A 14,640-nucleotide genomic window follows, 5' to 3' on the forward strand; every position below is an offset into this window, starting at 1 on the left:
CATATACATCAGGAAGTGACATCAATGAAGTCTTTTGGACAACAGGACCACAGAGACAGGCAAATTGCTCCATTCTTTTCCTTTATTTTTGTCATTTATCTTGTGATATTGTGGTCGTCAACCTCAATGACTCAACACCGTAACATGAAAAAAAGATAGAAAACTATTACTTATGAAAAAGTTTTTTGTTAGTTCATGAATATATGGTGATTTTGAATTTCATGCATGCCATGTGCGCTCTGTATGCTATTCACTACATTGAGCAGCAGCCAGTTTGTGCAAAAATCTCAACCCAGTCACACTCAACCCTGTTATGTTTTTGATTGTAACGGGGTTGTGAGATTGTGATGGGGTTGAGATTTTAATACTTTGGTTGTTAAGTTATCCAATTATTTAAATTAATTATTATTATATTCAATCACCATTGTTATACTGCATGCATGCGAGTAAGATGGCACCATCAACAGCAGCAGAAAGGCAAAGGAAGTATCGGGAACGCCTTAAAGCTGATCCTGAAAGAAGGGAGAGAAACCTGCAGAGTGAGCATGAGAGATGGAGGCAACTGTCAAGGTGACAGTCAAGAAATCTGTGGAGGGCACACAAGAGGACCTCATTGAGCTCTTCCAGAGCTTTGTAAAGAAATTTAAAATGCATCACTTTAATATCAAGCAGCCTTCTGCCGTGAGCTGAAGAACAACATGTCAGGGGAGGAGACTTTGATACATGTTGACTTCTCAGAAAACTACAGCTGTAAATACAGTTCTCAAGTTCAGGCGGTCTACTTTGGGGCTTCACATCAGCAGGCCACCCTTCATACTGGTGTATTGTATGTTGGTGGACTATCAGAGCCTGTGTGCTTTAGCACCATCTCCGCCAGTAGACATAAAGGCCCTCCAGCAATATGGCAGCACCTAAATCCTGTGCTAGATTACCTTCAAGGCCGACATCTACAAGTGTCTGTGCTGCACTTTTTAAGCGACGGACCCTGTACACGATACAAACAACGAAGAAACTTCTACCTTTTCACTACAGAACTGGACAGAAGAGGATTCAAGGCTGGTTCTTGGAATTTTTTCGAGGCTAGTCATGGAAAAGGAGCACCAGATGGTGTTGGGGGAGCCTTAAAAAGAGCAGCTGACATGATGGTAGCAAAGGGGCATGATATCCCAGATGCAGAAGAGTTATTCAGGGCCTTGTCTGAAACAAACACAAGTGTGAAACTGTTCTTTGTGAAAAGTGAAGATGTTGAGGAAGTGTCCTGATTCGAGATATTGAGAACCAAAACAAAATATCAGAGGCCCAGAAGGATGCAATCAGATGAAGAGTTTATTGACACACACGTGTGGGAAGAAGCACACAGCATCACATCTGCGAGGTTCTTTCCCAAACATACACAGAGAATGGTTTTTATAGCATCGGAGTATAACGCCTCCTCTTGCGTTCTATAACATATTTTTGTATTTCTAAGAACATCATTTGCATCTTGTACAGACAATGATCAATTTTAGAGCCAAAGTCAGACACAGAAGTTCCTCTTTCTAGCATCTTCTTTCCAAATATGGCGATGATCTCAGACCTTGGATGTCCCCGTAAACTTGTCCTCCTGTTGACCCATCACCTATCATCTGTTGTTAAGCAGACTTTAGTAAAGCAAATTACACCAGAAGCTGATTACATTCAGGCCTTCACTCCAGCCTGTTTCTAAATTATCTGTACTATATGTGTTTTGTAAACCTATATGCAGTTTTAACCTTAATGTTATATGTGTATACAATGATTATGGCTGCTCCTCTAATACAAATGTCAACATATGATCATGACAACACCTGTAACACAAATTTCAATGCAATGCCAACAGCTTCAACAAATGCTTTGATGAAATGATGATTAATGCAATGATAATGATGATGGTTATGAATAGTAGCAGCAAAATATTTCCCTCATCCTGACAGAAGCTATGAAGAAAATGCCAAAGCAGATACCAGCTGTTCCTGGAACCATGAGAATTCACCACGTCATTAGTGTAGCTCCAGGAGAACGGATGGTTTGTGATGTAAGCTGCATGTGCACAACCCGGAAGCAGTTTAACTGCAAGTGCTTCAACAACAAGTGTTTCACTTTTGGCCAGAAGATAGAAACAGCTGTATCACAGACAGGCAGTGGGGGGAATCCAGAAAAAGAAATCCAGAGGGAAAGTCCAGAACTGATTGGCAAATGGTGTATTCTCAGATATGACGATGATTTGTATCCAGGCATCATTCTAAACATACAAACAACACAAGTCCAGGTCAAATGCATGCATCGTACATTATCAAACAGGTGCCAGAGGATATCATCCTCTGGCACCTGTTTGATAATGTCCTTGAACTCATTCCACCCCCACAGGCTGTGACAAACCGCCATGTGGAAGTCTTGAAAGAGGTGTGGAACCGACTCACAAGATGAATTCATGAAACAAAAGGCACATTCATGCATATATACAGACACACACACTGATGCAGGCACACACATGCAAAAACACTCTGACATGGACACAGACACAGGCACTGATACAGACAGACACACTGGAATTGTTAACTGATTATTATTGTTATTAGTTCAACCAGTTCATCAAGTTTAATTGTATGTTATCGGAGCAAGGATGAGGTGACTTTTAGCACACCTCATGAGGCTCTCTTATGCCTAGACACACACACACACCCACCCTCACACACACACACACACACACACACACACACACGCATTATGTTACATTTGAGCAATTCACTTTACAATGTTTGTTAGTTGTTAATATGCTGTTGTGGTTGTTTTTACTTTAGATTAATAAAACTTAATTCTACTGCAATTTGTATCTGATGTCCTTCCTATGGTTACAAAGTGAGATATAATGCTAATGGAAAGCCCTATACATTGAATTTAAGAGTAAACAACTGTTTATATGTAAAGCTATATTTGTCTCTTCAACCCTGTTACCATCTTCAACCCTGTTATGCTAGTCTCAACCCCGTCACACCTACATTTTCATATATTATTTTCTTAAAATGTTGAAAAAATAATTTAATGTTTGGGGATATCTGTCTAAAATATTGAGCGCTATCATATGATCATTGATTTTGATTACAATTCTTAGTTAAACTAAATTTTTGATGAAAAGTGGCAAGATTGCTTTCACTCATTAGTTACATTTCAGGTTTTAAGAGAGTAAAAATGTGTGATTTTATTTAATTTTTTTTATGTAAAGCTATTGAATTAGTATGGGGGACATCTAATTAATGTAAACATATTGATTTCTTTAGAAATACATTTTATGATAATATTCAGAGAGCCTCCAAAGTGTCCATAACGGGGTTGAAGAATTACAGTCAATACATCTTGAAAATATGATCAATAATAAAAGAAAACAAATGCCTGAGATGGGAAAATGCATTTTTCTGATAGTTAAATATATCCTTAATGATGTGGGATATACATATAAATAATACATTTTGGTAAAAAATGTGAAAACATCCAAGTCCAATTTTAACCATTCTCCTGGAATGACTCCTCTATCGCCGCCTAGTGTCTTGGCTGCAGTATAGGTCATAAAAAACCCTCCTCTGTGTTAGCGGATGGGACTGGGGTCAGACTAAAATTAGAAAACAAAATCTCCTCAGATCATTTTTTTTTCCAAAGATGCTTTCTTTCATTATCAGTAGTTCTCATCAGGCTGATTTATGTTCATTGGGTCTCCTTTCTTATAAGTTTGATTCTAATTAGTAACACAAAGCTGTTAAATTGGGGTGAAACGTCATCATGACAGCTTTGACTGGCAGCTGCAGTCGCGGAGAAACTTGCTTATCTCTGTTCGGGAAGGGCAGATGGAGCCGGAGGCTGAGAGGAGGTCCAGCGTTTACGTTACAAAACCACGACCAGCTGTTTCAAAGTGACAGCCTGAGGTGTTCTTGAGTAAAGTGGACTACCCCACAGACGGACCCGAAGCCCCGTGGCTTTTTTTCGCTAAGTTAAATGTGTTTGTGTGGGTAAGTACCGTCCTTAGCTAGGTCCTGAAATGTAGGCAGCTAAGCTGAGAAGCAGGCTCTTCGGGGAAACTTGTTTTGTAAAGTTGGTTTAACTAATGCCTCCAGGCGAATGAATTGACCGTGACAAAAGAAATGATGAGAAAAGCAGTGGGTAGGTGTTTTGTCCAGTCACTGGTGCTAGCTAAGAGGATGTAATAAAGGCAAGGTAGCAGAGGTGAAAAAGGAGTGGTTTTTGATAAATAATTAGAGAAAGAGGTGTGCAGGGCAAAAAGCAGGTGTGAGTGTGTGAAATGTGTTGAGTATTTGAGTGAAAAAATGCGTGGTCTCCAGCTAATTTGGAAAGGCTGCTTGCACGATGTACAGCATGTGCACTTGAAATAGAAGAATTTTCCCCATTCTCTTCGCCCGTCATGTGGCGACACATGGCGGGCTAGCAGGTTAGAAACATAGAGGTCCGGGTTCGAGCCCTCGGCTCTCCTCCCTCTCTATGTTCATCTGCTAGGGGGAGGTCCAGGCAGGTGATCTTGGAATCACAATTCCGAGGGATGAACCTTGTTCAGCCTGGGCTTCCCCTGATTTTTTTTTTTTTTTTCTTGGGGGGGAGTGTCTGTTTTTGATTTTTCCTGCCAGCAACAAACAGCCCAGCCCCATTTATGGGACCTCCTTGTTGTCATGGCTACCAACGACCACTCTTCTTGTGCCAACAAGTCATTGCTTCACAAAAACTCACTTCCTATCTTTCCCTCTGTTTTTTATGGCCAATATCTTTACATATCTTGCTAGATAGACTTCCCGCAACAGAGTTTACAAAGGCCTTATCCTCTTGGTCCACTTAAAATATCTTTACACAACTATTCTTACATTTCTTGAAACATCTGCTGTCCTCTTGGCCACACTACTCTTAAAAAAACACATTTATAATGGCAACCACATTGTTTCAACTGCATAAATAAAGCATATATACAAGTCACTAACAAAAACTGATTGCCGCTTCTACCTTGTTATAGCAATTTTGTTTCTGGCTCAAGATGACTTCATTTCATTCATGAAGGTTACATTTGATAGATCTTTTCACATATTGTAGACCAACAAGTTGTTATGGCAGTTTAAATACGACCGATCCGTTTTTGGCAGACCATCATTTTGTAGCACAACACCGCTAAGCACAGACTCATCCATCCTTTCTCCTCTTCTTCTTTTCATGCCGCCGCCATGGGAAGCACCCACAAATGTGTCATTTCACACTGGCAGCAGGCTGGCGGAGCTAGCCGTGGTGCTTGATTTCTCGGACTTTGCTCTTTCACCGTGTTTACACACGTGTGTGTGTGTGTGTGTGTGTGTGTGTGTGTGTGTGTGTTTCTTTTAATTATTTTAGTCTGTTTCAACCTCTCTGTCCCAGTAACCATCACGGCTGGAGGCAATATGTTTTCTGACTGTTTATCCCATTCGTGTGGAAACACATATATCTGGAACTATTCTTTAAGGATGTCTGCATTTCACACAACTGTCCAATAGGATAAAATAATTGACATTGTATACCAAAAGGTCAAGTCTGGATAAACGTGTATATGATCTCCAACTTGAATGCAAAGCCAAGGCATATAATTGTGTGGTGTGTTAACTCTAATTTGTTTCCTCTCTGTGCAGGGGGATGACTGAAGGTATCACCTTGCTAATCCTTGCGGTCCAAACTGGCCTCATTGAGCTGCAGGTCATCCACAGAGCCTTCCTCCTCTCTATCATCCTCTTTATTGTTGTTGCTTCAATCCTGCAGTCCATGCTGGAGATTGCAGATCCTATAGTCCTAGCCCTGGGAGCATCTAGAGACAGGTAAGCTAATATACCAAAGACTTTTTTTATGTGTGTATTTTTCAGAAAACTCTGTGTCCCACTGTTTGTTTTATTTTTTACTGATCATAAACAACTATTAATAACTATGGGCAGTTAGTTAATTATCACAGTATTCATTATCTATGGTCATCAGTACAACTCATGCTAACATGATAAATTAAGTAACACTACAGTGTACAGTCCTTCTTTCTTCATTCCTTCCTAAACAGGCAGTTAGTCTTTTGGACATCAATAAATGTAATCTGACTCAATGTGTGTATGCAAAGCCTGCTATCAACCTGACTGCTTTCTCATATGCTCGTTTTGCTGCCTGTCCCGTAGGAGTTTGTGCAATCACTTCCGTGCAGTTTCTCTCTGTCTCTTCCTGCGGATCTTTCCAGCGTACGTGGCTTATATGATCTGCCAGTTCTTCCACATGGACTTCTGGCTTCTCATCATCATCTCCTCCTCAATCCTCACCGTGTGAAAACACACTTGGTTGGAGCCGTGGCGCATTTCCACTGTGTCCTGCATTGAGATCACCTGTAAGATGAAATGTGACGTGACGCCCCACGAGGGCGATAACACTCAGTGGCAGCTGTATGTGAATTTTGCATTTCAGTATTAAATGATGAATACGAGATGCTTGTCAGCTGTTGATTCCTCAAGTATTTGCTCGGTTATTACTCCACGTTGGAGAAGTTGCAGTTTCTCTCTTCAGGCTACGAACTGTGGCTTCATTTTTTCATACTGTCTGGGACAGTTTGACATCAAATTACTAGCACGTAATAAGCACAGTGTTGTGCTCAGTATTCATCTGATTAATATAAAGTACATGCAGACAGTGAAGCTTTAAAAAAAAGTCTTTAATGCATTATTTACATCCTGTGATTTGTGTTTTTCTTTCTAAAATTTTTTCTTATTTTACTTAAAATACGCATCAGTGACTGTGGTAATGTTCCAACAAATGTCTTAGCCATCACTGGTGCTCCTCACACTGAGCAGGATTCATTTTACAGTTAAGCTCATCTAAGGGGCCGTAATGATTTCAGATTGTAAAGTCACACATACATACAAGTACAATAAGTTAACCTGAATATCTTTTTTTTTTAATCTTTATTTTTTTAGTTGCTCCTAATTGGCTTGCTCTACAATCATAATTTCAGGATGTATTTTGTCTACTTAACTAGTACTGCTGTTAGACTTTCATATTTGATGATCTTTACTGAATGCGACTAAAAACCCAGAGAGAGAAAATAACAATACTGTAGAAAACATGAACCATCCATTCTGAATGCTGTGACTGTTCTTACTAATACTTTGATTAAGTGTAAGGAAAATAAAGATAACTGTTTTGGAAAAGGTAAGCGACTCCTATTTCTCACAACTTATTGCTGCTAATTCACATAACCCTCGTGTTCTGTATAATACCATTAATTCTGTACTGAATGCAGAGGATCATGTCCTTTTGCAATCTTCTGAGGTTATGTGTAATAGGTTTCTTAATTTCTTTGTGGATAAGGTTTCTAGTTTGAGACCCTCCACTGAATCTTCTGTTGGCCCGGCTGTGCATGTTCCCTGTTTAAATTTGCTTATTGCTTTCCAACCAGTTGTTCTACCTGAACTAGAGAAGCTTGTGTTAACTGCTAATCCATGTGGTTCTCCGAATGATGTCGTTCATCCCCGTTTTCTGAAAGAGGTGTTTCCTACTGTTGGACCACATATTCTGAACATAATCAATACCAGCCTCTTGTCAGGTCAAGTACCAAGTGAGTTTAAGCATGCAGTTATTCATCCCTTACTTAAGAAGCCAGGCTCAGATATTTCAGTAATGTCAAATTTTAGACCCATCTCTAAACTTCCTTTTCTGAGTAAGATCTTGGAAAAGGTTGTTCACACTCAGCTGATGGATTATCTAAACAACTTTCAAATGTTTGAAGTTTTTCAGTCCGGCTTTAGGCCGTTTCATAGCACAGAGACAGCTCTCATAAAGGTTATGAATGATATTCTGGTAGCGACAGACTGTGGTAAACATGTAGCGCTTATACTACTAGATATGACTGCTGCATTCGACACAGTGGATCACAACCTGCTGATCTCTCGATTACAGCATTGTGTGGGCATTTCTGGCTTGGCACTCCTGTGGATAAAATCATATCTCTCAAACAGGAGCTTCTGTGTTAAGTTGGGCTCATCATCGTCCTCTGTGGCCCCTCTGTCATGGGGTGTACCACAGGGATCTATTCTTGGGCCATTACTGTTTTCATTGTATCTCCTGCCACTGGGTGCGATCTTTCGTAAACACAATGTTTCATTTCATCTATATGCTGATGATTGCCAGCTCTATTTTCCTTTCAGTCATTCTGATAGCTCCCCAATTAGACTCCTGCTTGATTGCCTTAGTGATGTTAAGTCATGGATGGCTCAAAATTTTTTAAATTTTAATGAACGTAAAACAGAAGCAATTGTGTTTGGCCTGAATCGTTCCTCTGATATCTCTGATGTTGACCTTGCTGCTCTGACCCCTCACCTGAAGAGCTCGATTACCAATCTTGGGTTAAAAATCGACTCTGCACTTACCTTTGATGGCCACGTGAATGGGGTGGTGAAATCGTCATTCTATCACCTCAGGCGTCTGTCGAAGGTTAAACCTTTTCTTTCAAGGCGTGACTTGGAGACTGTCATCCATGCTTTTATAACCTCACGCTTGGATTATTGTAACTCCCTTTTAATAGGGGTTGGACTGGGCACTCTGAAACGCCTGCAACTAGTACAGAATGCTGCGGCACGGTTTTTATCTGGTAAAAGGAAATTTGAGCACATTACTCCGGTCCTGGCCTCCCTGCACTGGCTTCCAATTGAATTTAGGATTCATTTTAAAGTTCTTTTATTGGTTTTTAAATCTTTAAATGGTCTGGCACCTGCATATATGTCTGATTTGCTGAAGCCCTATGTCCCCACTCGTTCGCTCCGGTCAGCTGAGCAGCTGTTGCTCTCAGTCCCCAAATCACGGCTGAAACTGAGAGGAGACCGAGCGTTCTCTATTGTGGCTCCTAAGCTTTGGAATAATCTTCCTCTTCACATTAGGCAATCGACATCAGTGCTGGTTTTTAAATCTAGATTGAAAACGCATTTTTATTCACTAGCTTTTGACTCAGTGGTTGACTGACTTGTATTTACTTATATTTTATTGTTTTCGCTATGTTTATTATTTTATCGTATTTATTATTCTTATGGTATCTATTATGTTTCTATTGTTCAGCACTTTGGTCAGCCTTGTGTGTTTTTAAAGTGCTATATAAATAAACGATGATGATGATGATGATGATGATGATGATGATGATGATGAAAAGTGGGAGTGATACCACCTGCTGAAATTAAAATGAATAAAAATGAAATACCACACAAATAATGTTAAGCAAATAATAATGGGTGTAGTCCGTTAGGGTCAAAAGCAGTCGAAGAATGTATTACAAAAGCTGTAACAATCAGTTTCTTTGAAAAGTCTCATTTATATGTACATTTTGGAGACAATGCATCGGGTGACTGAGCCGTTGCGTCTGACTGTGAGGTACTGCAACAGCAGAGGGCAGCAATACTGCAGGAAACATGCTCCCCAAAAATGAAGCCAAAACGTCTCTGAGTCATTCCATGAAAATGGCACAATTTGAGTCCCTCTCACCTCTTATGGTGTATTTCATCTATTGGGTCACCAAACTTTCTATTTAAACAGCTTTACATATATATTTAAATGTACCCTTTAAAAAAACTAAACTAATTTTTATCTTTTCATGGGAAATAATACAGTTTTTTCATTTGATACCACCTATTTTGTCATGTCCCTCATGGCCTTGATGAAAGTTTACTTTGAAAATACCAAATAAAACTATTTAAAACGTCAATAAATTTTGGTATCAACCTAAACATCTATTTGTGCTCTTTTGCTGTTAATATTTCTTTTTTTCAAATTTAATTGTTAATTATTCATTAAAATCACAATTATTCCTGTACCTGACTAACCCCTCAACCCCGTTACATGAATGATCCCACCCCCATAAATACAATGGTGTTATCCAGAATTCCATATACATCAGGAAGTGACATCAATGAAGTCTTTTGGACAACAGGACCACAGAGACAGGCAAATTGCTCCATTCTTTTCCTTTATTTTTGTCATTTATCTTGTGATATTGTGGTCGTCAACCTCAATGACTCAACACCGTAACATGAAAAAAAGATAGAAAACTATTACTTATGAAAAAGTTTTTTGTTAGTTCATGAATATATGGTGATTTTGAATTTCATGCATGCCATGTGCGCTCTGTATGCTATTCACTACATTGAGCAGCAGCCAGTTTGTGCAAAAATCTCAACCCAGTCACACTCAACCCTGTTATGTTTTTGATTGTAACGGGGTTGTGAGATTGTGATGGGGTTGAGATTTTAATACTTTGGTTGTTAAGTTATCCAATTATTTAAATTAATTATTATTATATTCAATCACCATTGTTATACTGCATGCATGCGAGTAAGATGGCACCATCAACAGCAGCAGAAAGGCAAAGGAAGTATCGGGAATGCCTTAAAGCTGATCCTGAAAGAAGGGAGAGAAACCTGCAGAGTGAGCATGAGAGATGGAGGCAACTGTCAAGGTGACAGTCAAGAAATCTGTGGAGGGCACACAAGAGGACCTCATTGATCTCTTCCAGAGCTTTGTAAAGAAATTTAAAATGCATCACTTTAATATCAAGCAGCCTTCTGCCGTGAGCTGAAGAACAACATGTCAGGGGAGGAGACTTTGATACATGTTGACTTCTCAGAAAACTACAGCTGTAAATACAGTTCTCAAGTTCAGGCGGTCTACTTTGGGGCTTCACATCAGCAGGCCACCCTTCATACTGGTGTATTGTATGTTGGTGGACTATCAGAGCCTGTGTGCTTTAGCACCATCTCCGCCAGTAGACATAAAGGCCCTCCAGCAATATGGCAGCACCTAAATCCTGTGCTAGATTACCTTCAAGGCCGACATCTACAAGTGTCTGTGCTGCACTTTTTAAGCGACGGACCCTGTACACGATACAAACAACGAAGAAACTTCTACCTTTTCACTACAGAACTGGACAGAAGAGGATTCAAGGCTGGTTCTTGGAATTTTTTCGAGGCTAGTCATGGAAAAGGAGCACCAGATGGTGTTGGGGGAGCCTTAAAAAGAGCAGCTGACATGATGGTAGCAAAGGGGCATGATATCCCAGATGCAGAAGAGTTATTCAGGGCCTTGTCTGAAACAAACACAAGTGTGAAACTGTTCTTTGTGAAAAGTGAAGATGTTGAGGAAGCTATGAAGAAAATGCCAAAGCAGATACCAGCTGTTCCTGGAACCATGAGAATTCACCACGTCATTAGTGTAGCTCCAGGAGAACGGATGGTTTGTGATGTAAGCTGCATGTGCACAACCCGGAAGCAGTTTAACTGCAAGTGCTTCAACAACAAGTGTTTCACTTTTGGCCAGAAGATAGAAACAGCTGTATCACAGACAGGCAGTGGGGGGAATCCAGAAAAAGAAATCCAGAGGGAAAGTCCAGAACTGATTGGCAAATGGTGTATTCTCAGATATGACGATGATTTGTATCCAGGCATCATTCTAAACATACAAACAACACAAGTCCAGGTCAAATGCATGCATCGTACATTATCAAACAGGTGCCAGAGGATATCATCCTCTGGCACCTGTTTGATAATGTCCTTGAACTCATTCCACCCCCACAGGCTGTGACAAACTGCCATGTGGAAGTCTTGAAAGAGGTGTGGAACCGACTCACAAGATGAATTCATGAAACAAAAGGCACATTCATGCATATATACAGACACACACACTGATGCAGGCACACACATGCAAAAACACTCTGACATGGACACAGACACAGGCACTGATACAGACAGACACACTGGAATCGTTAACTGATTATTATTGTTATTAGTTCAACCAGTTCATCAAGTTTAATTGTATGTTATCGGAGCAAGGATGAGGTGACTTTTAGCACACCTCATGAGGCTCTCTTATGCCTAGACACACACACACACCCACCCTCACATACACACACACACACACACACACACACACACACACGCATTATGTTACATTTGAGCAATTCACTTTACAATGTTTGTTAGTTGTTAATATGCTGTTGTGGTTGTTTTTACTTTAGATTAATAAAACTTAATTCTACTGCAATTTGTATCTGATGTCCTTCCTATGGTTACAAAGTGAGATATAATGCTAATGGAAAGCCCTATACATTGAATTTAAGAGTAAACAACTGTTTATATGTAAAGCTATATTTGTCTCTTCAACCCTGTTACCATCTTCAACCCTGTTATGCTAGTCTCAACCCCGTCACACCTACATTTTCATATATTATTTTCTTAAAATGTTGAAAAAATAATTTAATGTTTGGGGATATCTGTCTAAAATATTGAGCGCTATCATATGATCATTGATTTTGATTACAATTCTTAGTTAAACTAAATTTTTGATGAAAAATGACAAGATTGCTTTCACTCATTAGTTACATTTCAGGTTTTAAGAGAGTAAAAATGTGTGATTTTATGTAATTTTTTTATGTAAAGTTATTGAATTAGTATGGGGGACATCTAATTAATGTAAACATATTGATTTCTTTAGAAATACATTTTATGATAATATTCAGAGAGCCTCCAAAGTGTCCATAACGGGGTTGAAGAATTACATGGATGACCAAAGGACTACAAAATGCCAGCAAAAAAAAGAATACCCTATATCGAGAATTCATAAAAAAGAGAACAATAGAAACTGAAAGGAAGTATAAAACTTACAAAAATAAATTAACTAATATAATGAGATCCTGTAAAAGAGAGTATTTCATTAAAAGGTTAGAACACAATAAAGATAACACAAGAGATATATGGAATGTATTAAACAGTATAATCAAAAATGAATCAAGGAATAATGATTACCCTGGGTACTTTATAGAAGGGACAAGAAGTATTAATAACATGGAAGAGATAGTAAATGGCTTTAATGAATTCTTCGTAAACATAGGGCCAAAACTGGCAGAAGAAATAAAGGTTGATGGAATAGAAAGGGACACTGGGGAAAATATTGAAAGGAATAGTAGCTCAATGTTTTTAAGAGCAGTGGAAGAGAAAGAGATTTATGACATAGTTAGAGGACTTAAGAACAAAACCAGTACAGACTGGAATGATATTGATATGGTAACAGTAAAGACAGTTATTGATGGGATTGTAAAACCATTAAAATACATATTCAACTTGTCGTTTCAAAAAGGGGTTTTTCCACAAAAAATGAAAGTTGCTAAAGTTATTCCCATTTACAAAACCGGTGAAAGGCATCATTTTACAAACTATAGACCAGTGTCAATACTCTCCCAGTTCTCTAAGATACTGGAAAAACTTTTCATAAAAAGATTTGACAGTTTTGTGGAAAAATATGAATTACTGACAGATAGTCAGTATGGGTTCAGAAGCAACAGATCAACAGCTTTAGCACTGATAGATTTAATGGAAAAGATAACGGAATGTATGGATAATAAGAGGTATGGACTCGGCATTTTCTTAGATTTAAAGAAGGCATTTGATACTGTTAATCATGAAATTTTATTAAAAAAACTGGAAAAGTATGGGTTTAGGGGAGTGGTTTTGGAATGGTTTAAAAGCTATGTAGGGAATAGGAAACAATATGTACAAATAAATGAATATAAATCTAATCTGATGGATATAGCTTGTGGAGTACCTCAAGGTTCGGTATTGGGTCCAAAAATGTTTATTATGTACTTAAATGATATTTGCAGAGTATCGGAGATTTTAAAGTTTGTAATATTTGCTGATGACACAAATATACTGTGTTCAGGTGTGGAATTGCCACAGGTTTTGGAGATGATCACACAGGAATTAACAATATTAAAGAAGTGGTTTGATATAAATAAATTATCATTGAATCTAGATAAAACCAAATTTATGTTGTTTGGAAAACAAAAGAAAAACATCAAAATAGAAATATGTGTTGACAATGTATATTTAGAAAGAGTAAATGAAATAAAATTTCTTGGTGTGATCATTGACCACAAGCTCTGTTGGAAGCCACACATTACTTATGTTCGGGGGAAAATGGCACGGGGCATTGCCGTCCTGGGGAAAGCAAAGCCTATGTTGGATCAGAAAGCACTGCACATATTATACTGTGCTTTACTACTGCCATATATGAGCTACTGTGTAGAGGTTTGGGGAAACACATACAAAAGTAATACACAAACAATAACTATAATACAGAAAAGGGCCATTAGATTAATAAATAATGTGGGGTACAGGGACCATACAAATGCACTCTTTGTCAAAATGCAAGCTATTAAATTCAAAGACTTGGTGGAGTTTAAAACAGCGCAAATAATGTATAAAGTAAGAAATAAATTGCTTCCAAAAGAAATCTGTAAATTGTTCATAGAAAGAGAAGGTGGGTATAACTTAAGAGGGAAATGGAATTTAAAAATACAAAGTGCTAGAACAACTTTAAGAACTATGTCTCTCTCAATTGCAGGAGTTAAATTATGGAACAGTCTAACAGAAGAAATAAAAGAAAGTAAAAACGTAAGCCAGTTTAAAGTAAAATATAAAAAACAAATTTTAAATAAGTATAAGAATGAAGAAAATGGGGTTAACCCAGGACGGTAATGTGGCTGGTAATGGTATTGTGGTTCTTGGTTGTTGTTTTTTTTGGTTTGTTTGTTTTTCCATAACT

The sequence above is a fragment of the Pelmatolapia mariae genome, linkage group LG10_11 (genome assembly GCF_036321145.2).
Source record: "Pelmatolapia mariae isolate MD_Pm_ZW linkage group LG10_11, Pm_UMD_F_2, whole genome shotgun sequence".
NCBI lineage: Eukaryota > Metazoa > Chordata > Actinopteri > Cichliformes > Cichlidae > Pelmatolapia > Pelmatolapia mariae.